The sequence below is a fragment of the Lynx canadensis genome, chromosome D3, assembly GCF_007474595.2.
Source record: "Lynx canadensis isolate LIC74 chromosome D3, mLynCan4.pri.v2, whole genome shotgun sequence".
Classification (NCBI taxonomy): domain Eukaryota; kingdom Metazoa; phylum Chordata; class Mammalia; order Carnivora; family Felidae; genus Lynx; species Lynx canadensis.
This window is the reverse complement of record NC_044314.2, coordinates 74,357,752-74,385,002: the sequence shown is the minus strand read 5'-3', so window position 1 is coordinate 74,385,002 and position 27,251 is coordinate 74,357,752. Positions and strand designations below refer to the sequence as shown.

Here is a 27,251-nt window from a genome sequence, read left to right as displayed (position 1 = left end):
ACCCTATGGCCGGCTCCATGCTGTTCGGAACCATCTAGTTAGAGAAAATAACACCTCCATCCTAAAAGCACCTGAAGACAGTCACCCCTTCCTCCTGGCTAAATTACAAAGCCCATACCCCTTGGCCAGCCTTTCTATAGCTCTGTTTTCAGAACTGTTCTAATCCAATGGATCCTCACCAGGACATTAACCCACAAGGGCCCAGTCCACTCCAAGTCTCATGTGGGGGTCACTTCTTGACTCCTTTCACAGGGCATCTTCACAGCCCATGGGATTTCTGAGGTCATCTTGATTGGGTTACATCACCTTCCCCATGACTCACCGGCAAGCAGTCCTGTCCAAATGTCACCACCACAGGCAGCCTCTGCAGTGTTTATTTATAAGATTACAACTTCCGCCACCAAGCACACCCAGTCTGGGGCTCAACCTCTAGGTGGCACTGACCACCTAGGCCAGGCAGGCACAGGCTTCCAGAGTCGACCCTGCAATTCTAGTGGGGGGACTGTTTTCAGTTCTTTCCATGCAGCAGCCAAGAGGAGCAGTGGCTGGAGTGACCAGGTGCTCACCACATCCAGCTATGACGGCTGCCAGTGCACTGTGCAACTCATCTGCCTACGTCCCAGCTTCCTCACACACCTCTGCCTCTCCCACTTTCTCCACTTCTGTGTCCCAGCAGGTCACATGCCCTCTAAGAGCTGTCCTTAGCCCTGGTTACACGTTAGTGCCACCCGGGGAGCTTCAAAAACAGAGACCACTGAAATCAGACGCTCAGGGAGATCTGCGCCCTGGTGGCTGCAAAGGCTTCCTGGGGGTTCTTTAAGAAGCCAGGACTAAGACTGCTGCGCTGGCACAAGCTGGGAGCTGGCACTGTGCTGGCTGTCACCCACACTGTGTCCCTGCTGTCTGCATACAGGCGCTGACCACAAAGGCCAGGCAGAGCTCTGCTGCCCTGTGTGTCTGCAGGAGGGCTCCAACAGAGGCCAATTCTGAGTTGAAAGTGGCAGACAGGGTAGGGGACACTCAGAGCTGGGTGGGCTCCTACCGTGTCCCCTAACAAGCTCCATGGGCTACAGAGGAGCTCCTGGTACCATCACCGTGTTGGTTATCAATGCTCAGCCCGGCTGGGGTTTGTACTGTCCTACCAGGACAGTCAGAGGCCAAGTTCTGTCTCCTCCTCCTAAGTATCTCCAAAGGCACTCAACCAGCTCTGGCCCAGCATCCCTGAGGACAGATGGGGAGGGTTTAAATGTATTAAAAAACACAAAACCCTGTTAATGCAGAACCCTAACCCCACACCCCAGCCCCCAAACAGGTCTGACTTCAGCTTCCATTTCCTTCTGGGGAATCCCAGATTCTTTTTAACCAAAATGAACACAGAGGACTTCTCGTCCTCTCAACATCCATGATATGAACCCTGCATTGCAGTAGCCCCTACTGAAAACTTGCCTTCCATGGGAGCTGCTTTCAAAGGCAGCTCAGGCCCTGGACAGAAGGCTTTAGCTGTCAGATGCCTTCCTCACAGGTAGCCTGAATGATCCCCCTGGGCCAGGAGGGTCTTTGCTCTACTTCTGTAACCCAGGACACTTCCTCCAGGTGGGGCAGGTGGGCCAGTTCTATGGGCTGTGGTGTGAATTTCCCAGAAGTGAGGCTCTGGTCCTGCCCAGGTTACTACCTACCGGTGAGAATTAGTGCAGGTCACTTAAGCTGTCCGTGTCTCAGTTTTCCTGATTTTACAATCAGGCATGTGAACTATACAATTGATAGAGGCCCACTCAGCTCTAAAATGTTACGGTCACTGTGTGGGTCAGCCAGTCATGCCCTGCCTGCCTCCTGACCTCACCTCCTTCGACAGCTTCCTTCCTCTGCTCCCCACTCCTCCTCTGGACTCCGCTTTTATATTAGCACAGAATTTTCAGCGTCCACACATCCTCTCTAAGAAACTTTAAACTGTTCATTCTTTTTTTTTTGAAATAATGACCTTTTAGAAAGTCAACAGATTCATCACCTGGAAGAGCACCCTTAATCTGAGAACCACCACCTGATGTCCCAGCCTGTGACTACATTGAGCTCATGTTCAAGATCAAATTAATATCAAGTGACGCCCCAAGTAAGAACTTTAGGGTCAGACTCAGGGGGCTCTCTCCAAAGACTGTAAAGATTCCACATGTGTGAAACAAAGTGCTAGCTTAGCAATGCCCTAAAACCCAGGGCAAAACCAAGTGCCTGCTAAAGGTTTGCTGGCTAGGGTTGTGTGGGGCCATTGACTCTGATACGGACATTTCACCTCCACCAGGTGAGACTGAAAAACCAGGTTCCATAGCCGGACTCCACAAGGTAATTATAACCATCAGACAACTAAAAACCCAGCTGTTTCCAATTCTGCACACATCTCCCCAAACTGATGTCTGAGGAACTAATGCTTTTATGTCTGGATTCCGGATGGCTGGTCACTGCTACTGCTGCATTCCACCTGAGTCCCAGTGAATCCAGCCTGCTCCAGTGCAAATGAGACAGAGGGAGCAGGAAAGCTCTCATTTCCTTGTCGCCCATCCTAAGCGGCATACAGGGACTTCCCTTCACACTGCAGTTTTTCCACTCCTGGGTCCCCGCATCTCTTCGAGCACAAAGTATATTACTGGGGGGCTCTGGGAGCTGCCATTTCCCAAGAACCAGAGCAAAGTGAGAGAGGGGCCTTGCTCTCCCCTCCTCTACCAGGAACACCCAGTGGGAAGTCTCATTACCTCAAAGAACTGGGAACCTGGTGGCCGAGTTAAGCCCAGAGCTTCCTACAAAGTTCTACCCAAAGCTGAAAGCAAACACTGGTTTCAGAGGAGGGGGCAGGGGGAAGGGGCTACGATCCTAAGGCTACAAGAGGCTCAGGGAAATGAGGGTTGATCAACAGAGCAGCTAACCAGCGGGGAGGAGGGCGGGGGAGAGTGAGGCCCATTCAGAGCTGGCAGACAGCGGCTGGCTGAGTGTGGAAAAGGGATGTGCACAGTGAAATCCAAAACCTCCTCCGCTCCAGGCAAGTCGGCTTAGCAGCCACAATCCCTGCACTCTGCAAATCTAAAATCTAGTCTTTGATGCAAGAACAAAAGGCAGCCACCCCCACCCCCACCAAGTGGGAGGAATAAGTCCCAGTCAGCCCAGATCACATCCCCTTCTTACACCTCAAGGACAATGCTGGTTTAAAAAAAAAAAAAAAAAAATCCTTCAGAAAGATTAAACATAGAGTTACTATATGATCAAGCGATTTCACTTCTGGGTATATACTTAGAAGAATTGCAAGCAGGGACTCAAATAGATATTTGCACACCCGAGTTCCTAGCAACAGTATTCACAACAGCCAAACTGTGGAAGCAACTCAAGTATCCACTGATGGATGAATGGATAAGCAAAATGTGGTATGGATACGCAGTGGAATATTACTTAGTCTTAAAAAGGAAGGCAATTCTGACTGCATGCTACAACATGGATGAACCTTGAGGTCATAATGCTATGGGAAATAAGCCTGTCACAAAATGCTCAATTTACTGTGTGAGTGCACTTATATGAGGAACCTGGAATTGCCAGAATCGTCGAGCAGAAAGTAGAATGGTGGGTGCCAGGGGAGGAAGGAATGGGGAATTGGTGTATTGTGGGTACAGAGTTTCTGTCTGAGAAGATGAGAAAGTTCTGGAGATGGATGGTGGTGATGGCTGCACAACAGTATTAATGTACCAAATGCCAATGAGCATGAGTGGTTAAAATGTTCCATTTGATGTTATGCAATAAGTATATACCACATGCACATATTCCTAAGATCCCTCCCAGATAGGGGCAATGCTCGGGTAGCTGAGCCGTGGGGAGGGCTCATCCCCTTCATGTGGACAGCCCCCTGCAACCACATCTAAAATAAGCACAGGATGGAAACTTCCAAGCAGTTTGCTCCCTGAGTTGATGAGAGCAGGCTGGGTGGCGGGTACCCGGGCTTCATTATAGTCTTCTGTGTATTTGTTTCATAACAAAGGACAATAAAAGGAAGCCTTGCTCGGCTATGTGTATGTAGCCTCAAAAGGAGGCCCAGTGTCACACGGCCAGACCAGTCCAACTGGCACAGCCACTGTTTGTTTTCAGCAGCTACCCCTCTACTCTTACAGAGTTTATATATCATCTTTTCCAGGCCACGTCCCTGCCCACCCGCATTTTCCTGATGCAGACTGGATGAGATTCCTGCCAGCCCATAAGAATCTGGTAACCACAGATCACACCCAGTGCTGGAGCAGGACCCCTCACAGGATCACAGCACCACAGGTGCCCAAAGCCCTGCAGCAACCATCCTCAGGGCTCTCAGAGGGCCAGAGAGTTACCTGCCTTCAAAGCATCAAATGCCCTTTGCCCAGCTTCAGTCCTGTCAGCTCCTCCAGGGGCCCCCAGCCTCTCCCCACAGCCTGTCTTTCCCTTAGCCCAGTCTCAGTTCAAACATCTCCAGTAACTTCGACACTCCTTCCCTATTTTCATATCTGCAAGCCAGGAAGCAAGCATCTCACTGTGAGGCCTTTGCCAGGCCCTGCTGGGATCTCTGCCGCAAGGGTTCCCAGGACACGTGTGCAGAACCAAGCTCAGACCACCGGCCACATGCCTCCCAGCTGTAGGAGAGGCCCTCCTGGACCCAATGTACCTGGAACGTCCCCAGATCCTGCTTCCATTGCCTTGCTGCTGCCAGAGGTGCAAGGCTCAGATCCCAGCTCCTGTCCCACCCTCTGACCAAGGCACCCCAAGAGAAGAGCCTGAAGCAAATCCTCAGAAGGAACTAAGGTTATGATCTCAGCCCTCCCCTCCCAGAACAGATATGGGAACAGCTGTAAATGGCCAGGGGAGCGATCCTGATAAACACATACCAGGGTTGAGAGGAAAGAAGAAGGGATACTGGGAACTCAGGTGGGGGTGGTGTGGCAGGAACTTCATTATGCATTAAGACAGAGGCAGGGTGGTCTCCTATCCCTGTTGACACTGTTAGCAAATGGCTGGGCGGTATTTTACCAAGGTAAAAGAGGATCAAACACCATCTTCTTTCCGGTGGCTCACCAGCTACAGTGGGCAGGTTTCTGCAGATGCAGGTACTGAGCCCCCACCTCATCATATCTGCAGAAGCCCTGCTTTCCCCTCCCTCCCTGGGCCACAGGCAAACAGCACAGTGCTGACGATGTTGTGGTGCTGGTGACTTGCAGACGGCAGCTCATGTCCTTGGGGATGTCTTGCCAGGTAGGCATCGCCCCTCCAGGAGAGGCTCAGAAAACTGTGGCTGGGATAGAAAGATCTAGGTCTCACCGAAGGGCACACAGGTTCCACAGGTTCGAGCTGGCTCTGGACACCACGCTTGTGCACAGCCTTGAGGCTTCCTCCCACACCCCGTGTGCTGAGAGCAGATTCTATCTACAGGATAGGCCGTGGGTCCTGGGGCTTGGCTGGCTTCTTTACTGTGTAGCAGAACCCCAAGTACAGTCAGGGAATATCTGCAGTGCTTCAGGGAAGTGAGTTTCCCAAACAGTAGAAAAGTCTCAAATGTGCCACAGCAGGCAGGCATTTTTGCAAAATACCTGCTACCCTTTCCTGGGTACTTCCTCTGGGTGAGGGACAGTGCTGATCTCCTTGAATCCACTCTGACCCCTTAACAGGCAGAAACTTCTAGATGCTCATTTTTCAGACAAGGAAAGGAGTCTACAAGAGAGGAACAGGTGGATCTTGACTATGCCGAGGTCCATTTGTGTCACCTGCATATTTGGTCATTTTCTGAAGACATTTCTAAAAGGCTGAGCTGATAACTACATGACTTACCAATTCCTCTCCATATGACCAAAAGGAGTGAGAACAGGTGTTCAAAGCAAAACTTGTACCAGAATAATTCAAGCTATATTCAAGTGGCATTATTCACAACAGCCAAAAGGTAAAACGACCCAAATGTCCATCAACTGATAAATGGATAAATAAACTGCAGAGTATCTATATAATGGAACAACATTCAGTCTCAAAAAGGAATGAAGTACCAACACAGGCGGACATTGGAAACGTTACGCTAATTGAGGAAGGCGATCATAAAAAACCACCTACTGTCTGATTCCATTTATATGAAATGTCCAGAAGAGACAAATCCGTTGAGACAGAAAGTGGATACTTAATGAGTATGGGATTTCCTTCAGGGGTGATCAAAGTGTTTGGGAACCAAACAGAGGCGGTGGTTGCACAAAATCGTGACTGTACTAGGCATGAGTTGTTCGCTTTGAAATGATTAGTTTTATGTTATGTCATTTCACTTCAAAAAAAAAAAAAAAAAAAAAAGATCTGTTTTCCTCTGTTAAAACAGGGAACCCGGAACATTATCCAGCTGTTTCCTGAAGACCAAGAACATCATTCCGGACAGACGTCAGCGCTGCCTGGCACCAGTACCTCAGGCCACCCGCTGTTTTACTTTCTAAGATATCTGGTTGGTTTGGGTGGCTTTCTGCTTTCTTCTCTGCCATCAGGCTGGCAGCTGTCCCTTCTGTTGTATCTACAGCAAGGGGGTCAAAATTCTTTATAAATAAGATGTCCCCCATCTAGTTGGCCACTGTATCCTGGAGAGAGGCCTGTTGTTAGAGCCCTTGGTTTTGTGGGAGAAGGAGAGGCAAAGAGAGCACCCTAGGATCCCGGGACCATGATCCTACTTCATGCTGCCACCCCAGCAATGACATCACCAAGCTAGTGTGGAAAGCTCCGGCTGCCTGGGTAGTAGGAGGTCACAGCCCAGACCAGCTTGTGCACACAGAAGGCCCTGAGGCTAGGCAAGTCTCCCCGAAAGGCCAGAAAATGCTAGCTGGGAAGGGCCCGAGCCTGTCCTGCTCATGCCTGATGCTTCAGCTCTCCAGGCAGCTCTAGATTCCCTGAACAAGGCTAAGCTCTCTCGGAGGAGACAAACGGACTAATAACAATAGCTCTTATGACTCTTACACCTGTGGTTTGGGTTCCAGCTGGTTGGAGACTGAATCACCACAAGGTCAACTTTGAGGGTGACTTTTAGCAATAAAGACTGAATGCCCCCAGTGTGGGTAGACGAGGACCCCCAATCAGCATCCAGAGAGCAGTTAAAAGATTTTCTTCTATCTTCAAGGACCCACCTGTGCCTAAAGCTCTTGGATCCTCGAGGAGGGAAAGATTATTTACGTTCTGGGCCTGGGGCTGGAACCAGCTGGTGCCGGGGCGGGGCAGGCAGAGGCTGGAACACCAGCTGGGAAGCTGCAGCCCTCAGTCACCGGATGATGTGATTATTCTTCTTTAGCACCACCTTGACTCTGCAACAAGGTTCAGAAAGGTTTCTTGGAGGCAGTTTGGCCTCAGACAATGTTGAGTACCCAACATTCAGCCAAGATGTATGACACTTCTATTTCTTTTCTTTTTTTTTTTTTTAATGTTTATTTATTTTTGAGAAAGAGAGAGAGGGCACATGCATGAGCAGAGGAGGAGCAGAGACAGAGGGAGAGAGAATATCTGAAGCAGGCTCCGTGCTATGAGCGCAAAGTCTGACATGGGGCTTGAACCCACGACATTATGACCTAAGCCGAAGTCAGATGTTCAACCGAGCCATCCAGGTACCCCAAGACACTTCTATTTCATGCCAGGCACTGTGCTGGGCATATGATGGCAGGCACCACAGACCCAGCCCCTGCTCCTGTGAGCTGCCAGAATTCCAGGAGTCACATGATATGTACATCATGGCAAAGCCACCCATGAGGGGCAGCCAGACCCTCAGGCAGGGCAGCAGAGACCATCTCCCTAAGGAAGTGACCACTCCAAGACCTAAAAAGAGGCAGACACTGGCTACCCTCCAGAACATGAAGGTGGGAAGGACACTATAGTGTGTTGAATCGTGGCCCCAAAAAGACATGTCCATATCCTAACACCTGGCATGTGTGAATGGAACTTACTTTGGCAAAAGAGTCCTTGCAGATATAATTAAATTAAGGACTTCGAGATGAGATCACCTAGGATTATCCAATGGACCCTAAATCCAGTGACAAACGTCCTTTTGAGAGACAGAAGAAGAGAAGGCTGTGTGAAGGTGGAGGCAGAGATTAAAATGCTGTGGCCACAAGCCAAGGAACGCACGGGGCCACCAGGAACCACAAATGGCAACAGAAGATTCTCCCCTGGAGCCTCCAGAGAAACATGGCCCTGCCATATACCTTGATTTGGCCTCCTGAACTGTGGAAGAACACATATTTGTTGTTTTAGGCAAGGTAAGCTTGAGAGGGCAGGAGGAACACCCACTTTCCCCACCTCCACCTTCACACTGCCTGGGGAGGGTTAGGAAAGGAGATACACATATATATCCATGTTCATAGCAGCATCATTCACAATGGCTGAAAGGCAGAAGCAACCCAAAGTGTCCACTGGCAGATAAATGGATAAACAAAATGTGGTATACACATATAATAGAATATTACTCAGTCTTAAAAAAGAAGGAAGTCTGGGGTGCCTGGATGATTCAGTCGTAGAGTAAGTGACTCTAGATCTGTAGGTTCAAGCCCTATGTTGGGTGTAGAGATTACTTAAAAATAAAATCTTTAAAAAAAAAAAAAAGAAGGAAGTCCTATAACATGCTATATAACATGGATGAACCTTGAGGAGATTGTGCTTAGTGAAATAAGAAAGTCACAAAAAGAAAAACACTTCATGATTCCACTGACATAAGTATTAGTTTGCTAGGGCTGCCATAACAAAATACCATAGACTGAGTGGCTTAAACAATAGAAATCTATTTTTGCACAATTCTGGAAGCCTGAAGAGAACAATCAAGGTGCCGGCATGGTTGGGTTCTGGTGAGAGCTCTCTTCCTAGCTTGCAGACAAGAGATGCATTCTTGCTGTGTCCTCATATGGCCTTTTCTTGGTGGGTAGAAAGAAAGAGGGTGCTAACTCTCCAGGTCTCTTCTTATAAGGGCACTAATCCCATCATGAGGGCTGCCCTCGTGATCTATCTCCCAAAGGCCCCACCTACAAATATCACATTGTGAGTTAGAAGGATTCAATGTATGAATGTGGCGGGGGCACACATTCAGTCCGTGACATAGGAGGTACCTAGAATAGGCAAATTCATAGAGATAGATAATGGAATGGGGGTTGTTAGGGGCTGGGAAGGAAGGGCAGTGGGGACTTAACTGCTTACTGGGTGTAGAGTTTCTGTTTGGGATGAAGAAAAAGTTATGGAGATCAACAGTGGTGATGGTTGCACAACAATGTGAATGTATTTAACACTACTGAATTGTATGCTTAAAAATGGCTAAGATGGGGGGAGACTAGGTGGCTCAGTTGGTTAAGCATCCGACTTCAACTCAGATCATGATCTCGCAGTTTGTGAGTTCGAGCCCCACGTCAGGCTTGGAGCCTAGTTCAGGTTCTGTGTCTCCCTCTATGCCCTTTTCCTGCTCACTCTCTCTTTCTCTCTCAAGAACAAATAAACATTAAAAAAAGTAAAGACTTTAAAAGCCAAGGTTTAAAAAACAATGGTTAAGATGGGGGCGCCTGGGTGGCTTAGTTGGTTAAGCATCTGGCTTTGACTCAGGTCATGATCTCATGGTTTGAGTTTGAGCCCTGCATCAGGCTCTGTGCTGATGGCTCAGAGCATGGAGCCCACTTGGGATTCTGTATCTCCCTCTCTCTCTGCCCCTTCCCCACTTGCACACTCTCTCTCTCTCTCTCAAAAATAAACATTTAAAAAAATGGTTAAGATGGTAAATTTTATGTTAACCACCGCCCCCCCCAACAAAAATAAAAACCCAAACAAAAAAATAATGATCAGCCAGGTTTAGACATTTTTTAAAAAGAGGAAAGAAGTACAGTGTTATGGGCTGAAGCATGTCTCCCCTGCCACCCAAATTTATGTATTGAAGTATTAACTCCCAAAATATCCAAATGTGACCTTATTTGGAGACACAGTCTTTACCAAGTTCAAATGAGATCTTAGACTGGGCCCAAATCCAATATGACTATAACCTTATAGAAAAGAGAAATTTAAAGACAGACCAGCAGGTAGAGAGAACACTACGTCAACATGAAGACAGCCACCTACATACCAGGAGAAAAGGCCTGAGGCAGATTCTCCCTTACACCCGCCCTCAGAAGGAACCAATCCTGCTGAAACCTTGATCCCAGACTTTTAGCCTCCATAACTGTGAGACAATAAATGTCTATTGTGTGAGCCACCCAGTTTGTGGCTCTTTGTTACACAGCCCTAACAAACTAACACATCGGTAGTTATGGAGATTGGGCACCAGCTCTGAGAAGCCACTTCCCACCAAGTGTCTCCATGATCATGTCTCATGGAAATGGGACTCTGCCAGGCCAGCCAGCTGCAGCCACCTGGAGGACATCCACACTCAGCAGCATACCCACAGCACCTCCATATTCCAGACTCTGACAGCAGAGAGAGAAGAAAAGGGCAGCCACTGAGCCCCACATGGTCAGAGGGCAAGAGGTAAGCCCCGGGCCTCATACGCTGCATTCACCCAACACATGCACACCATCCTGGGCTCTCCTTAACCAGGGCCACTCTCCCTCAGAAGATAAGCTATTGCAGATTTGCCCCAGACTGTGCTACTTAAGAACAGACCAGAGGGGCGCCTGGGTGGCGCAGTCGGTTAAGCGTCCGACTTCAGCCAGGTCATGATCTCCCGGTTCGTGAGTTCGAGCCCCGCGTCAGGCTCTGGGCTGATGGCTCGGAGCCTGGAGCCTGTTTCCGATTGTGTCTCCCTCTCTCTCTGCCCCTCCCCCGTTCATGCTCTGTCTCTCTCTGTCCCAAAAAAAATAAATAAACGTTGAAAAAAAAAATTAAAAAAAAAAAAAAAAGAACAGACCAGAATATGGGGTGTCTGGGTGGCTCAGTTGGTTAAGCGTCCAACTTTAGCTCAGGTCATAATCTCATGGTTCGTGGGTTCGAGCCCTGTGTCAGGCTCACAGGTCAGAGCCTGGAGCCTGCTTCCAATTCTGTGTCTCCCTCTCTGCATCCCTGCCCCCCACCCCCTCATGTTCTGTCTCTCAAAAATAAATAAATGTTAAAAAATTTTTTTTTGTAAAAAACAGACCAGAACCACTGGGATATCCTGCAACTATACAAGTCAGAAATTATAGAAAACCAGCGTTCTGAATCCACACAATAGTCCGCCAACTCCACCCTACCCCTGTCAAGGGCAGAGCAGGAAGGGTGGGAGACTCCCTCCTGAGTGAAGCCCCAGCACTTTTTTCCTTCCTGACCTCAGGATGTGAGATGGGGGGCTCACTTTGCTCCCTTCATCATGCTCTGAAAGGGGGATTTCCCATGCACGTAAGGAAATTGAAGATACCGAAGTGATAAGTTCACAGCACCTAGAAGTCAGAGACCAACTCTGGGGACAGACTGAGAATATGCCTGTAAGCCTGTTATGGCCTGAATGTTCTGTGTCTGCCCTGTATTCACGTATTGAAGCCCTAACCTGCAATGTGATGGTACTTGGAGGTGGGGCTTTTGGGAAGTAATTAGGTTTGGATGAGGTCACGAGAGTGGGGCCTCCATGATGGCATTAGTGTCCTTATAAGAGGAAGAGACACCAGAGAGCATGCTTGCTGTGCATGCTCGCTCTCGCTCTCTCTCGCTCTCGCTCTCTCTCGCTCTCTCTCGCTCGCTCTCTCTCTCTCTCTCTCTCTCTCTCTCCCCCTTTCATATGTGAGGACACAGCAAGAAGGCAGACATCTTCAAGTCAGGAAAAAGTTCTCCACTAGGAACGGAATTGGCTGGCACACTGATCTTGGATTTCCTAGCCTCCAGAACTGTGACAAATAAATGTCTATTGTTTAAGCCCCCAGTTTGTGGGGTTTTGTTACGGCAGCCCTCCTTTGTCCTCAGTGGATTTCCAAGGCCCAGGTCCTTTCCACTGGAGAAATAAACAAGGAGGAGGGGCAGAGGCGAGCTGGAGACTCCCTACCAGGCGAGGGAACACTCCTGCTAGCCCATATTCCTACCTTGGAGAGGTGTAGGTCTGGCTCAGTCCTAGAGGATGGTCTGCAAATCTCACTGGTGCTCTAGTCCTGAGTCACCACCATCTGTGGTAATCCTGAGAGGTTTACTGGCTTCTAGATGCACAGGAGGAGAAGGGACCCGGGATGCCGGCTTGAGTTAGGGGCTCTGAGACTTCTGAGGGGCAAAACATAGCTGTGGCAACAGGCACATGCCAGATGCATGGCTTCAAATCGTCATGTCTCTGAAAGGGAGCCAATACCTTGTCTTACAGATGAAAGTTGAAGGTCTGGAAGCGGAAGCAACATTCCCTGAGCCCCATGGCTAACAAGTCGAGTTGAAAAGCAAGGATCCACCCAGGCAGGTGTGTCCAGCCAAGGCCACCTCCTGGAGGTTCAGAAGGTTTGGCCCCACCCTAAGCAGGATCCCCAACTTCAGGCACCCTGGGGATGAACCAGAGATGAGGTGGGGCAGCGGGGTGTGGGCATATTTTATATTCTGCACCAGAATATGAGATGTACCAGATGTGAGCAGATGTCAAAAGCCAAGGAACAGACCACCAGGCAGCATGGTCTCAAAGTCTAGGGCAGAATGGATTTTCCCCTGGAAAACCTTCTGTGCGTTTGAATCAAGTGGCCAAGAACTCTACCATCTTTGACTTACATATTTGGAAAAGGAAATATAATTCCTCTGTTCCAAGACTCCCTCCAACCTGCCCAACCTCCAGGGCTTTCTTCCATCATGCCCCCAAAAAAGACAACAAACAAACTGGGATTACCGTGGCCACGCAGAGACTCGTTTCATCTCTCAATGTTCCCACCAGTGAAATGGGGCTAATGACACTCTACCCTCATACCCTGAGGGGGTGATGAGCAGGCCACCCTTCCCCTGCCACAGGGAGGAGGCATCCAGAAGCACAAGCATTATTTATCATAATTATCAGAAGCGTTGACTGTTCATATGGTCAAACCTGTGGTAGTTGCTATGTTGCTCCTTTCCAGAAAACCACATGATTGCCTCTTGCCTGGCTTCTCCTAGAGTACTCAGCATCACCCTCTACTTCCTTGTGAGGGTGAGGCCTCCACTTTGGTTAATGTGGTAGGGGGGTTCGTGTGCTTGGGACTACTGGGATGATTCTTCCCAGGGCTGCGAGCCATGTGTCAGCAGAACCCGTGGCACCCACCAGGTCTCAGGCTGCTGTGGGTCGGAGGGTGACCCTGGCAGGGTGACCCCACCCACCTAGCCCGGTCCAAAGCCCACCAGGGCTCCAAATGCCAGCCCCATTCTGCCCTTCTCAGCAGCCCAGAGATGGCCTACCAGGAAGGCTGTGGCCCTCCACCGCCCCACGGCAAGGATCAGCAGGCCTGGAGCTTTCCCCATTCCCCTGGGGCCTCAGAGTCTCTGTGGAGCACAAGGTCTTGAGAACAGCTGAGGAATGAGCCGGAAAACATGCCAGCAAGGATTTCTGTCCAGATGAAAGAGGAGACAGAGGACTAGCTTTGGCTCTTGACCTGAAACTTGAAACTGTCATGTGGGAATTACCACCTATGGTGATAATCCCAGTTGTCATCACGATGTGACAGCCTGGTCCAGGCTCCATGCTCACTCCTCAGTTGGCCAGCCCTTGGGAACCAGGCTCGGTCCCCTCCACTTGCTTTCCCCAGCTCCGTGGGACGAGACAGGATTCACACCCCCAAGACACCCCCAATGGTACAACTGCCAGATGCCCACTCTGGCCTCTATCTTGGCCACTTGCCAGCCCAGCCAACAGACCCAGGAGGTCCAGATGAGGGTCTGCAGTATGCTCAGTCCTGAAAGCAACCTTTTGGGAAAAGCAAGTCCTCTGGAGAGAGATTCAACCCACAGGGCAGACCCACAGGCACAGGCACAGAAGGTCCTGGGCCCATCAGGTGTACAAATACTAGGAAGAGGCCCTTCCCTCAAGAATCAAGGGATCCCAAGGGAAACAAGGCATCTGGAAAGGTTCCCGGAGGCATCCGAAACCAGCTCTGAGCCTGGCACTTTTCCCAGAAATACTGCACATGGTAGAACAACAGCTTGGTTCAGCTGGGTCACCCTGCCCAGCAATCATGCTTATCAGGCTGGCACCTCACTCAGGGACTATTGAGGGCACAGAATTTGAGCTTGGACTTCCCAGACAAACTTCAGGTCTGTCTCCTGTCTTTAGGAGCAGGCCAATCCCTGCTTCTTAGGGCCCTGACTCTAGCCCACTACCTAAGGTCGCTGTCCTGGCATCTCTTTACCTCCAGGGTGGGCACTGCCATCCCCCCTGCAGAGGTGAGCAGTGGAGACCCAGTCAGACCACACATTCACAGCAGCATCTGGCACACAGCAGGCATCTAGCAGGTATGTGTCCCCCCTCAGTCCTTGTGAAAGGAACTCTGACAGCTTACGTACAGGACGCTTTGCTGTGCCCACATGGATCTTCCCAGTATGAGGAGTTTTCTGTCCTCTTAAAACCAGTCGCAGCTGAACAGGTGTGTGTTTCCCTGTTCTTGCTTTAATCCAGCCTGAGACATGCTTTGCTCTTGGCCAGAGGGTGGGGGGGTATTGCTAAAAGAGCTGGGGGCAACTGGAAGGTTGGGCTGGTCTGTTAGAATGGCTGGACCCGGACTACCTCAGAGCCACCAGCTTTCTCCCAGCCCTTCCAAAGAGGCTGTAGGAGTCAGCACTGCAGCAGCAGTGCAGACAAACATCCCCTAGCTCCCAACACCACTCAGCCATGGTGTACCTTGCTACTGCAAGGTGGAGACAGCCATGGGGTGCTCAGAGCCCACAGGACAGCAGGAGCCCAAGGAACCTGTCTGAAGAGGCCAACTTTTCTCTACGGGATGTAAGAACCTGGACAGCAGTGCCCAGAATGGCCGCATGTGGAAGGCATCAGAGCTGGGGTAACAAGCTGACACAAACATGCACATGCCATATTCCAAGTTTCCAAAAAGACCCACAACTCACCAGTGATATGACACATCCCTTCTTTTCTGCAGCCTCTCCCGACATGCCTTAGAAGACATGGACCTGGATATTTACTTCCTCCATCCCCTATGCAGAGGGTTCCCTTAATTGGAGAGTTTACACCCAATGATCTAACCCAGAGGGCAGGCTGGGGGCAGAGTTGCTTTTAGGGAATCCAGAGCCAAAAAACTCATGAAGTGAAACAGGAACAGTCTCTGTTCTCAAGCCCATTCTGGTTTCCACGCTCACTGTGGCTGAGGGAGTATCAGGCGCAACATGTTGCAGAGCCAGGAAGGCCACCGCTGACCTTTGCCAAGCCACCCCAGGAGCATCAAGGGCCCCCTCACCCTCAACGCCCCATTCTGGGCCTTGGTTCACACCCTCTCCACCCAGATGGCCTCCCTGGGCCTCTGAATTCTACCACTTCTTTACCACCTGCTGCTCCAATGACCCCCTCCCAAATGTGACTTAACCTGATAGTCACCTCCCACCCCACCAGGGGGACACTCTCCTGGGTTCTTTTTTCCACTCACTGTGTGTAAGAGCCTGACTTCTCACCTACTTTACAACCCACATCTAGTCCCTCCTCGACTACTCATAAGCTCCTTAGGACTGCCAGGAGTCCTAAGTCCCCTGACCACCCAGGGACCATTTGTAAAGGGACCATCCCCCACCTCACTTATTTAGCACATGGTACCCCCCTCCCTCCCACCTCTACCTCCCCACAGGGCCGGGATCAAAATAAACAGACAACCACCTATACACATAACCACCAACAAACACATGGGGTTCTGGGAAACATGAGATTAAAGGCAACCCCCCCTCCTTTTTAAGCTGGTAAAATACATAGTAAAATTTCCATTCACTTTCTCTAGAGAGGCCAGCTGTGCACAGGTCTCTATAAAAACGCTCACTTAGACAATCCCACAGCTGACAGCCATCCGGAGGACTCAGCCCAGGTTTTCAGAACATCTGAAGGGTGTGTGGGTTGAGCTCATTTCTGAGTCACAAAAACCGAAAGTGATTTTTTGGGTCACTGACAACCAGGAAAGCCTTCAATGTCTGCCCACTGACCCCACGTGCCCATGGCCTAACAACTGATTTTCCACGGGCCCCTGGTTGGCATACCTCCTGCAGGAGCGGGGGCCACTGTGCTCTTGAGAACTAGGAGGGAAGAAGCTGACAGGGTGGGGAACAGGGTGCTAAGGGCCCAGGTGCCTATTACGTGCACACACAGGGCCAGCACTTTATATGCATCACTGAAGTTGAACCTCATTGTTTGGGAAAGGGAATAAAAAAGCAGTGATGGTATCTTCTGTTTCCAAACAAGAACAGCCTGTCACCACCAGGCAGAGAACTGCTGCAGGCTCCCTCCACCAGGAGAAGGGCCAGTGGGAGCCGCATGGAGATGCTGCCAGAGCCCGGAGCCTACACAGGCTGCTGGGAAGCACATTTCAAGAACTGAGCATCCGAGTGGGGAGATGCTGCCGCAGGCAGGCAAGCGGGGCCTTGGGAGGCACTAACGATACAGATCCTGTTCTCTGGTCCGGGCCCTGCCAGCAGACCTCAAGGGGGTCCCAGAAGACAAAAGCAGGAGCAGAGGAGTCCTGGAGGGGAAATTTCTCATTAGATCCCGAAAGTATGGGAGGAGTCTTCTTTCCAAGGCTCCAGACCCAAGTCCAGGCTGATAGCATCTGAGCTGACTTCTGTCCCTCAATATTTTCCTCCTCTGTGTCTCTCTGTGTGTAGCACGTGTGTGCACATCTGTATACGTGTGTGAAGTGTTTGTGGCATGTGTGTGCATGTGTGTGTAGGTGGCACATGTAGGAGACATGTGCATCCACCAAAGGGAGCCTAACCCAGCCTCTCCAGCTGGGAGCTCCTGCTTATCTTTGCCAAACTGCCACAGAACAGCATCTCCTCAGCCAGACCCCACAGCATGGTCCTCGTTAATAAGCCCTCTCACCATCCTGTGACACAGCAGCACTTACAATCCCTCTCGTTGGCTGTCTCACCTTGAGGCTGGGGCAGGACAGGGCCACAAGTGCCCACAGGTACATCAGGTCAGCTCACTGCTGACTAGCTACAGAGACACAGAGTTGGCGGGTGCCAAGCTGGGCTGGAACCTCAATCCCAGTTAGGTCCCATCTGCCCCAGGCTCCTGCCTTTCCAAGTGACAGGATCTGCCACCCCCACGCTGGTTGCATCTGAGCTGCTGACCTGAGGCAGAACTCACATGCAGGGCAGCACAGATCTTGGCTCAAACCCAGACCTACCACTGCCCAGCTGGGTGACCTTGGCAAGTTACTTCATCTCTCTAGGACTCAGGCTTCTTTATCAATAAGAATGGCCAGCAGATCCTGAGGAGAAGGTGCCAGGCATGGTGCTTGGCACAGGGCAGCTTCCAGGGTGGCACGTGCCCGGGGTCCTATCACCCAAGCTGGGCCTGAGGCTTAGAAATCAGCAGGCTCTGTTCTCGGCTGAGCACAAGGTCTCGAGGCTTACAACTGCTAGGGAGCCTAAATAGCAACAAAAAATTAGGGAATAGAGCTAAGGCTAGATTTAGTAAGTTGACAGTGCATCCTGGGACAAGGTGACTCAGCATCTAAATGATGAGTGGCCTTCAGAGAGGCTGAGGGAGTCCTGGGGGGCAGGCAGGCACAGCAGGACCACAGGCAGAAGCAGCAAGGGCTGAGAAAAAGGACAGGAAGACTCGCCCCAAAGACTTACTAACTCATCTGGGACTTCCCTCCCCCACCTGAAGCTTCAGCCAGGGATCAGATTCTCCCTCTGAAAATGGGGCATAAACGTGGGAGCAGGCGTGGGTGGGGACATAACTCACAGGCCCATGTGCTCCATGAGCCCGGCCAGATGGTGCAGGTGGCCCAAGTATCCAGGGAAGAACGCACCGCGCATTCCTGTTGGATTCCATTCCTGTGGGAAGGGGGTAGGGAGAACACAGCCAGCACAGCCTCCACACAAGGCAGCCTGAGTCCAGGACAGCCCTCAACACCACAGCTCCCCTACCCCCCGACATGTGCTTCTGGTCCCCATACAGAAACGGAGCAGGGAAATCATCTCCGAAACAAAACCCCTCCTCCCCTGTTCCCAGGCATCTATAGCATGCCAGGCTGTTACAGACCTTACTGCTAACCCCAACACAGCCCTGTAAGTTCCTAGAATCACTCCCATTTGACAAATGGGAAAACAAGAGCTCGCCTGTCACCATCTGTCCTGTCAGATGGTTCTGGACGCTGGGCTCCCCATTCCACCTGTGGCCTCCACCACACAGAAGCTGGAACCCCACACCATGATGGAGCACATTCCATGAAGGAATGCTATGTGTCCATGACAACTGCATAGGGTGGGTGCTCTAGGGAATGACAGCTGGATGTGGGGTTGGGGAGCAGGCTGGTGGGAAGGCAGACCTTGGCATCCAAGACAGGCAGGAGTGAGGAGGCGATTTCTGGGATCCTGTGGCCAGGAATTCCCAATCTTGCCAAAGATCTCCATGCATTCATGGCCTGAAGCCTTTCTCCCCACTAGAAACACAGGCCGATGGCTATACCTACCCCTGAAAAGACCTCTGAGTCGGGCCACAGATATCAACAGAAGGGCCTGAAGCAGAGCAGGGATTGAGCAAACCAGGGTATGATACCGCCAAGTATCACAGGGGCCAATCCCAGGGAGCACTACCACACACACAAAGAAGGAAATTCAAAGGCAGAAGCTTGAACTTCTAGTTCCAGGCGAAATGGAGAAAGTGCACTCCATATTTTCCCACTCACCATAACTACAGATTTTCGACAAAACACATGAAATCACTACCGTGGGACTCTGAAAGGCAGATGAGAACAGAAGCACCGGGAAGGCATCTCAGGACTTGAGGGACGCCCCGGAACTGCCTTCTCTGGTTTTGTTTGCTTTAAGCCTTATTTCTTTTAGAGCAGTTTTAGGTTCATAGCAAAACTGAAAGGAAGGTACAGACTTTCCATAGTCCCCTGCCCGCACTCATGCACAGCTTTGCCCATTATCAACAACCCAGCACAGCAGTGCATGTGTCACAAGTGATGAACCTACACGGATACGTCATCATCACCCAAAGCCCATAGTTTATGTTAGGGTTTACTCTCAGTGTTGTAGATTCTATGCGTTTGGACAAATGTCTCATGACATGTATTCACAATTATCTTATCCTGCAGAAGAGCTGGAATTTTTTTTTACCTCCCGTCTATCCCAGCATAAGCATTAGAGCAACCTGAAAGTGTCAACAGGCATAGACAGAAAGAAAAACAGAAAACCTCAAACAACAGAAAAGCCTGCTCTCTCCAAACAAAGGACCAGGAAGGAGGGATCCAGTGAATTAAACTCTTGTAATCTTAACTACTTTGCTCCAGGTAAACACCAGCAAAAATGAGGCAGCAGTTCCCCTCCCTTATAGACACAGCTGCAGCGGCAGTGGCCCTGTGGGGTGGAATCCTATGGCCTCTCCACTCTATACCAGGAGAGTACCACCAAAGAAGCAGAGCCCCATGGGGTACCTGGATGGCTCAGTCAGTTGGGTGTGTCTGACTTTTGATTTTGGCTCAGGTAATGATCTCACGGCTCATGAGTTCGAGCCCTGAGTTGGGCTCTGAGATGACAGTGTGGAGCCTGCTTAGGATTCCCTGTCTCCCTCTTTCTCTGCCCCCACCCCCACGACACATGCGCATGTACTCTCTTTCTGGCTGTCTCTAAAAAATACACATCACACACACACACACACACACACACACACACACACACACAAAAGAAGCACCAGAGCCCCTATCTCCACTGGTAGGGTAGCAGTGGACCTTTGGGTGACAGCATGGGGAGGGTGGAGCCCAGCTTTCAAGTCAGGACCTGGGGAAGTAGAGAGTGTGGGACAGATCAGGGAGAGGAAGGAGGTAGAGAAAGGATCCCTTAAGTCTGTGTGTGAAGCCCTAGGCTCACCCTCAAGCAGCAAATGTGTGAAACCACTTGTCTTCACCACTGCACAGGTTTGGGAACTGAACTACATGGGTGAGAACTGATACTACTGTCCAGCTTGCAGACTGATCCCCAGCTGATGAACAGCAGGGTGGATGATGGAACTATAGGCCACAGAAAGTGGGCTAGAATGTGCAGTCTTATCATGTAACATTCAAAATGTCCAAGATATAATCCAAAAATTACTCAACAAACAATCTGGAAACCTAAGCTATTAAAGGAAAGGGGCATCAACAAACATTACCCTCCAGATGACCCAATGTTGGAATAATCAGAATACAACTTTATTATTTTTTTTAATGTTAATTTATTTATGAGATAGAGAGAGACAGAGCATGAACGGGGGAGGGTCAGAGAGACAGGGAGACACAGAATCGGAAACAGGCTCCAGGCTCTGAGCTGTCAGCACAGAGCCCGATGCAGGGCTCGAACCCACGGACCACAAGATCATGACCTGAGCTGAAGTCAGACGCTTAACCGACTGAGTCACTCAGGCGCCCCCAGAATACAACTTTAAAGCAGCTATTATAATCGTGCTCCAAGAAGTAAGGGCAAAGACTCTAGAAACAAATGGTAAGAACAGGAGTCCTCAGCAAAGAAATAGAAGCAATAAAAAAAGAACTATATACAAATTTTAAAACCAAAAAAATAACAACTGGAATTGGAATTCCTGGAAAGGAATTCAATAATGGAATGGAGATCGAGCAGAGTCAGCGAACTTAAAGACAGATCAATAGAAATTATCCAATCCAACATCACTCATCATCAGGGAAATACAAATCAAAACCACAATGAGATACCACCTTACATCTGTCAGAATGGCTAACATTAACAACTCAGGCAACAACAGATGTTGACGAAGATGCGGAGAAAGAGGATCTCTTTTGCATTGTTGGTGGGAATGCAAGTTGGTGCAGCCACTCTGGAAAACAGTAGGAGGTTCCTCAAAAAACTAAAAACAGAACTACCCTGCAACCCAGCAATTGCAATACTAGGAATTTATTCACCGGATACAGGTGTGCTGTTTCAAAGGGACACATGCACCCCCATGTTTATAGCAGCACTATCAACAATAGCCAAAGTATGGAAAGAGCCCAAATGTTCATCGATGGATGAATGGATAAAGATGTGATATACAATGGAGTATTACTCGGCAATCAAAAGAATAAAATCTTGTCATTTGCAACTACGTGGATGGAACTGGAGGGTATTACGTTAAGTGAAATTAGTCAGAGAAAGACTAAAATCATATGATTTCACTCATATGAGGACTGTAAGAGACAAAACAGATGAACATAGGGAAGGGAAACAAAAATAATATAAAAACAGGGAGGGGGACAAAACGGAAGAGACTCATAAATATGGAGAACAAACTGAGGGTTACTGGGGGGGGGGGTGGTTATGGGAGGGGAGATGGGCTAAATGGGTAAGGAATCTACTCCTGAAATCATTGTTCCACTATATGCTAATTTGGATGTAAATTTTAAAAAATAAAAAATAAAATAAAATAATAATAATAATAATAATAATAATAAAGAAATTATCCAATCTAAATAAAAGAGAGAAAAAAGAGTAAGGAAAAATTGGAACAGAACCTCAAGGATGTGTGGGGCAACATCAAAACATCCAAAATTCATGTCACCGAGGTCCCAGAAAGAAAGAGACTGGAGCAGAAAAAAATATTTGAAGAAATCAGAGCTGACTAATTCTCAAATTTGGTGATGGCCATAAATGTATAGGATCCAAGAAATACAGTGAACCTCAAACAGGATAAATAAAGAAAACCACTACCAGACACATCATAATCAAAGTGCTAAAAACCAGGGGCGCCTGGGTGGCGCAGTCGGTTAAGCGTCCAACTTCAGCCAGGTCACGATCTCGCGGTCCGTGAGTTCGAGCCCCGCGTCAGGCTCTGGGCTGATGGCTCGGAGCCTGGAGCCTGTTTCCGATTCTGTGTCTCCCTCTCTCTCTGCCCCTCCCCCGTTCATGCTCTGTCTCTCTCTGTCCCAAAAATAAAATAAACGTTGAAAAAAAAATTAAAAAAAAATAAAATAAAACAAAGTGCTAAAAACCAAAGATAAAAAATCTTGAAAGAAGTCAGAAAAAACCAACATATTACATATAGCGAAATGAAGATCCAAATGATTGTAGATTTCTCACCTGCCACTATGGAGGTCAGAAGAGGGTAACATAATAATAATAATAAAGTGTTAGAAGAAAAGAGAGAAATTATCCTTCAGGAATGAAAACAAAATAAAAACCATCTCAGATGAAAGGAAACTAAGACTTAACCTTTAGGACCCATTTTGAACTTCCACCCTCCAGAACAGTAAAATAATAAACTTGTGTTGTTTTAAGCCACTAAGGTTATGGTAATTTATTACAGCAGCAATAGGAAATGAATTCATGTGGCTTTGACCACATGGAATCAAACTAAAAATCAATAACAGAATGACATCTAGAAAAATCCCAAATATGTGGAAATTAAATAAGACACTACTAAAGGATCCACAGGCCAAAGAGGCAGTCCCAAGGAAAACTGGCACATGGTTTAAAGGGAATTAAAATAAAAATACAGTGTATCAAGATATGTAGGATGCAGCTAAAGCAGTGCCCAGAGATAAATTTATAGTATCAAATGCTTGTATTAGAAAAGAAAGGTCTCAAGTCAATAACTTAAGTTTCCATCTTTAAAAACTAAAAGAAAAGAGCAAAATAAGCCTGTAGAAAGGAAATAATAAAGATTGGGGCGCCTGGGTGGCTCAGTTGGTTAAGTGCCTGATTCTTGCTTTCAGCTCAGGTCATGATCTCGCAGTTTGTGAGATCAAGCCCTTCATTGGCTCTGCGCTGACAGTGCAAAGGCTTTTTGGGATTCTCTCTCTCCCTCTCTCTGCTCCTCCCTCCCTTTCTCTCTCAAAATAAATAAATAAACTTAAAAAAATAAAGGCAGAAAACAATAATATTGAAAACAAACAAACAAAAAAACAGAAAAATAACTGAAAACAAAAGCTGATTCTGGTGGTGCTGGGGAATTAATAAAATTGATAAACCTCTAGCCAGACTGACCAAGAAAAAACTAAAGACGCAAATTAGCAAAATCAGGAACGAAAGGTGAGATCTTACTATGGATCCTACAGACATCAAAAGGAAATATTACAAACCACTTTATGTACATAAATTTGACAACTAGATGAAATGGGCTGAATCCTTCAAAGACACAAACTACCAGAACTCACTCAAGAAACAGATAAGTTGAACAATCCCATGCCTACTGAAGACACCAAATTTGCTGTTGAAAAACTACAAAAGTAGACAAACAAAAACCCCTAGGTCCAGCCAGTTTCACTACCAAACATTTAAAAAGAAATCACACCAATTCTTTACAAGTTCTTCCAGGAAACAGATAACTTCCAAACTCATTTTATGAGGCCAGTATTAGTCTCATATCGAAGCCAGAAAAAGACAGTACAAGGAAAAACTACAGACCAGTATCTGTCATGAACCTTGAATACAAAAATGCTCAACAAAATATTAGAAAATGAAAGGCAGCAAACACACAGACACACACACACACAGACACACACACACACACACACACACACACACACACACAGATGCAGAAATCTATCACAACCAAATAGGGTTTATCTCCTGGAATATAAGGCTGGTTCAACACTCAAAAATCACTCAAAATTCCTAACAGACTTAATATGAAAATCCATATGATCAGATCAATAGGTGCAGGAAAATGGGTTGCCAACCAGATTGGTACTGGCTATTGCTGTGGCTTCTAGTAGTTCCTTGTACAGTCAAGGCAGAAGACAAGAAATACAGTTGATGCTTATTCAGCCATGTGTTTGTTTCTCAGGGAGGCTCTTTCCAAGACTCTGATTTGAATTCATGCTGAGAGTAAACTCCTTTGCAAAGTGTGTCGCCAGAGGACCCACTCAGACCTTCACATACAATTCAAGGGGAGGGCTCCTAGTTGTGAAGTCTGCTCTTGCCAAACTCAACTCCATGCTACCTCGACCCCACTACCTTCCCCACTGGGGAAGCCCCTCTGTTGGGGCTCCAAGCCTATTCCTCCAGGAGGTAGGACAAACCCAGGTGGATGTTCTTCAACCCACCAGAAGAGTAAATGGCATCTGCCCTGGAGGAAAAGGAAGCCAGCTGCAACCCATTCATTCACTTTCCCTGGTAACTTCCTAAAACTTCTGAGTTTGATTTTCTCTCAATGGAACCTGCTGGGGACAACTCACCTTGACCCCCATGTCCCCAACCATTTGTGACAAGGCTGACAAAAGCTGTTGGAAAAGGAGCCCTGAGCTGATGATAACCCAAGACAGATACAGGCTCAACACATAGACACAAGGACCTCACAAGATGGTCCAGCCTTCTAGAAGATTTCTATGGTGCAAGAACCACTCTAGAAACCAAATCTCCAATAACTCAGGGCCTTGGAAGTCTTTCTGAAGGGTCTTGGTGCTGTTGTGATCTGACCAGCAAAGGGTTTGCTATGAAACAGGGCAGTGGGTATGTGAGTGAGTGAGTGAGTGAGTGAGCGAGTGAGTGTGTGTGTGTGTAAAATGCTGATCAGAAAAGGTCAAAAGACTGTCTTCCAGGGGCTACTGGGGCCAATGCCCTGTCACCAAGCAGCTGAAAACCCAGGTATTGAGAACACACTTGAAAATAGTTTATCTTTTCCAAAGCTCTCCCCAGATGGGAATTTCTCACACTCCTTTGACAGCTTATCCCAGTGTTTAACCATGCTTACAGTCAAGATGTTCTTCCTTCTGTCCCACAGGGCAGCTTGGATGCTGGCTAATTTCCTGTGCTCTCTCTGAGGGCTGGACCACAGGGTGGCATGCACCTGATGGCTCCCTCCCTCCTTCTGGGCTGAGTGATACCATGCAAGAGACCCACCCCTCGCACCTCCGCTGGCAAGGGGATAATGGGAGTTACCTGGCAGACCTGTTTTGAGATTCTGTACTCCCCAAACCCAAATTCCAGGATCTTTCTCCTTCTGGTCCCCATCAGGTGGTATTAAGGAGACTCCTATATCCATCTTAAATCTAATTAAAAAGATAAAACTGCTGGAGAAAAAAACCTCCCTCTATGCAGAAGCGCTATTCCGGGGTCTTCCACCTCTGTGTTCTATCCTAAACCAGGGGTCAGTAAACTTTTCCTGCAAACAGCCAGCTTGTAAATATTTTCAGCTGTGCAAGGCCTGTGGAATCTATCACTACTACTCAGCCTTGCCATTACAGCGGGAAAGCAGCCATACATCATGCATGGACAAATGAGTGTGCTGCATTCCAATAAAACTTTATTCACAAAAGCACATGATAGGCTAGGTTGAGCTGTTCCCTGGCCTGACAGGGAGAGGCCCCAACAACCTTCCTTTCCTCAGTTTCAGAACTTGGCTATCTCTTGCCATCACTGTGGACCTAGAAATTTGTTATGAAGATTAGGAACCTTGCTCTTCATCTCTGCCCAGGCATTTAAATATTGCCAAGAACCCACTAGCACAGGCAACACGCCATGAGATAAAAGAATGTCTTCCCTAGGCTCCCTTCATGTGCAGCACCTGATTACAACACACACACACACACACACACACACACTCATTCGTAGTACCAACAAGTATAAAAGAATGACTTTGGGGGGAGGGGCACCTGAATGGCTCAGTCGGTTAAGCATCCAACTTTGGCTCAGGTCATGATCTCTGGTTTGTGAATTCGAGCCCCATGTCAGGCTCTGTGCTGACAGCTCAGAGCCTGGAGCCTGATTTGGATTCTGTGTCTCCCTCTTTCTCTCCCCCTCCCCTGCTCACACTCTCTTTCTCTCTCAAAAAGAAATAAACATTAAAGAAAAAAAAAAGGATGACTTTGGGCCCTGTAGGAAGAATATTTCTAAAGGGAAAGATCACATCAGTCATGGCAGAAAATATGAGCCAGGATCTTGATTCACACATAACAGAGATTCTACTGGAAAACAGCATAGGACATTTGAAGGAAATGAATCATTTAGGGAGCCCAAGGAGGAGGTTTGCAAGGTTTCTGAGGCGACACCACGCCCCACCCTGCCCCGACCAAGGAGGGGCCCCCAGTTCAGCAGGACTCCAGGTCCCAGGGAAGGAGAGCAGGATGTGGGCAAGGGAGTGTGCCAGGCTGGGTGGGGAGATGTTTGTCTAGGTTTCTACCCGACTATTTCCAAAAGGATCTGAGGCAGCCTTAAGAAATTAAACAGTGTGAAAAAAAGACCACTGGGAAGAAAAACAAAAAGGCCCAAAGAAGTTTTAGGTCTCTGGGATGCATTAACCATGTCAAATGAATTAAATTTGGCCCCCAAGATTCTAGATAGCAAAGGCCAGAAAAGGGGTTAAGTCTTGGATAAGTGCTGCCAATGGATGGAAAAGCTGGGATACAAGGGGACATGAAGGGATCTGGAATTCCTTAGTGTGAACCCCCAGGTCTGCAATTCTACCCATCCCCCAGGCTGCTGGATGTACCACAAAGAGACAATGGTGTCAGTGGGATAAAAACAAGAGGTAAGGATGAGGAACAAGCCCTGGGTCATTTCAGCCTCCTCCAGACCCAGAGGGATTTCCTCCAAATCACAGTCAGTCCTGAACAGCTGCCAGCATAGACAGGGCAGAAGAGAGCTCAGGCCACGCCTTCCAAGTCTCAGGCATAAGAGCCTGGGGCACAGGTCCTGCAATTTGGTCTCTGGCTGGCAGTCTTGGCTTTGGCAGAGCCCATACCTTCCACCTGACCTGGCCAGCCTGCCATAGACAGGGTCTGAGAAGCAGGGGTGGGGGTGGGGGGTCCGCTGACTGAGCGAGCCCAGAGGTGCATGGAGAGGAAGTCCCAAAATAATCACAATGCATGCTACTATGGGCTCGAATGACGTCTTTGGTCCAGACGGGTCCAGGGTCAGGGTCAGGTGTCCTCCTCTGTATTTAAATGGAAGAGGGGAATCCAGGCACAAAAAAACCACGACACCAAACTGTTTCTTTCATTAAGCAGGACACACATGATCTCAGTATGGCTCCAGGCAGGCTTGGCCACCTCCTGCTCAGGCACACCCTTCCTGGGGCAGCCCAGCCAACTGCCCCTGACTCCCGGACTGCCTGCAAGGTCTCTGAGGCTGCCCCTACACCTCGTGGTCAAGAGGACCAGAGAAACTGATGAGAATGCCTGGCTCCAGCCCCCAGCAGTCCGGGCTCATCAAGGGCTGCTCTGTCCAGCTTTGTGAGGGAG

The 27,251-nt window shown here is 48.7% G+C and overlaps 1 protein-coding gene across 3 annotated transcripts in view; it reads right to left on the bottom strand.

Annotated features, from left to right (window-relative positions):
- BCR (BCR activator of RhoGEF and GTPase) overlaps positions 1–27,251 on the bottom strand; it is a 129,387-nt gene that overhangs the window by 63,856 nt on the left and 38,280 nt on the right. The window lies entirely within an intron of this gene.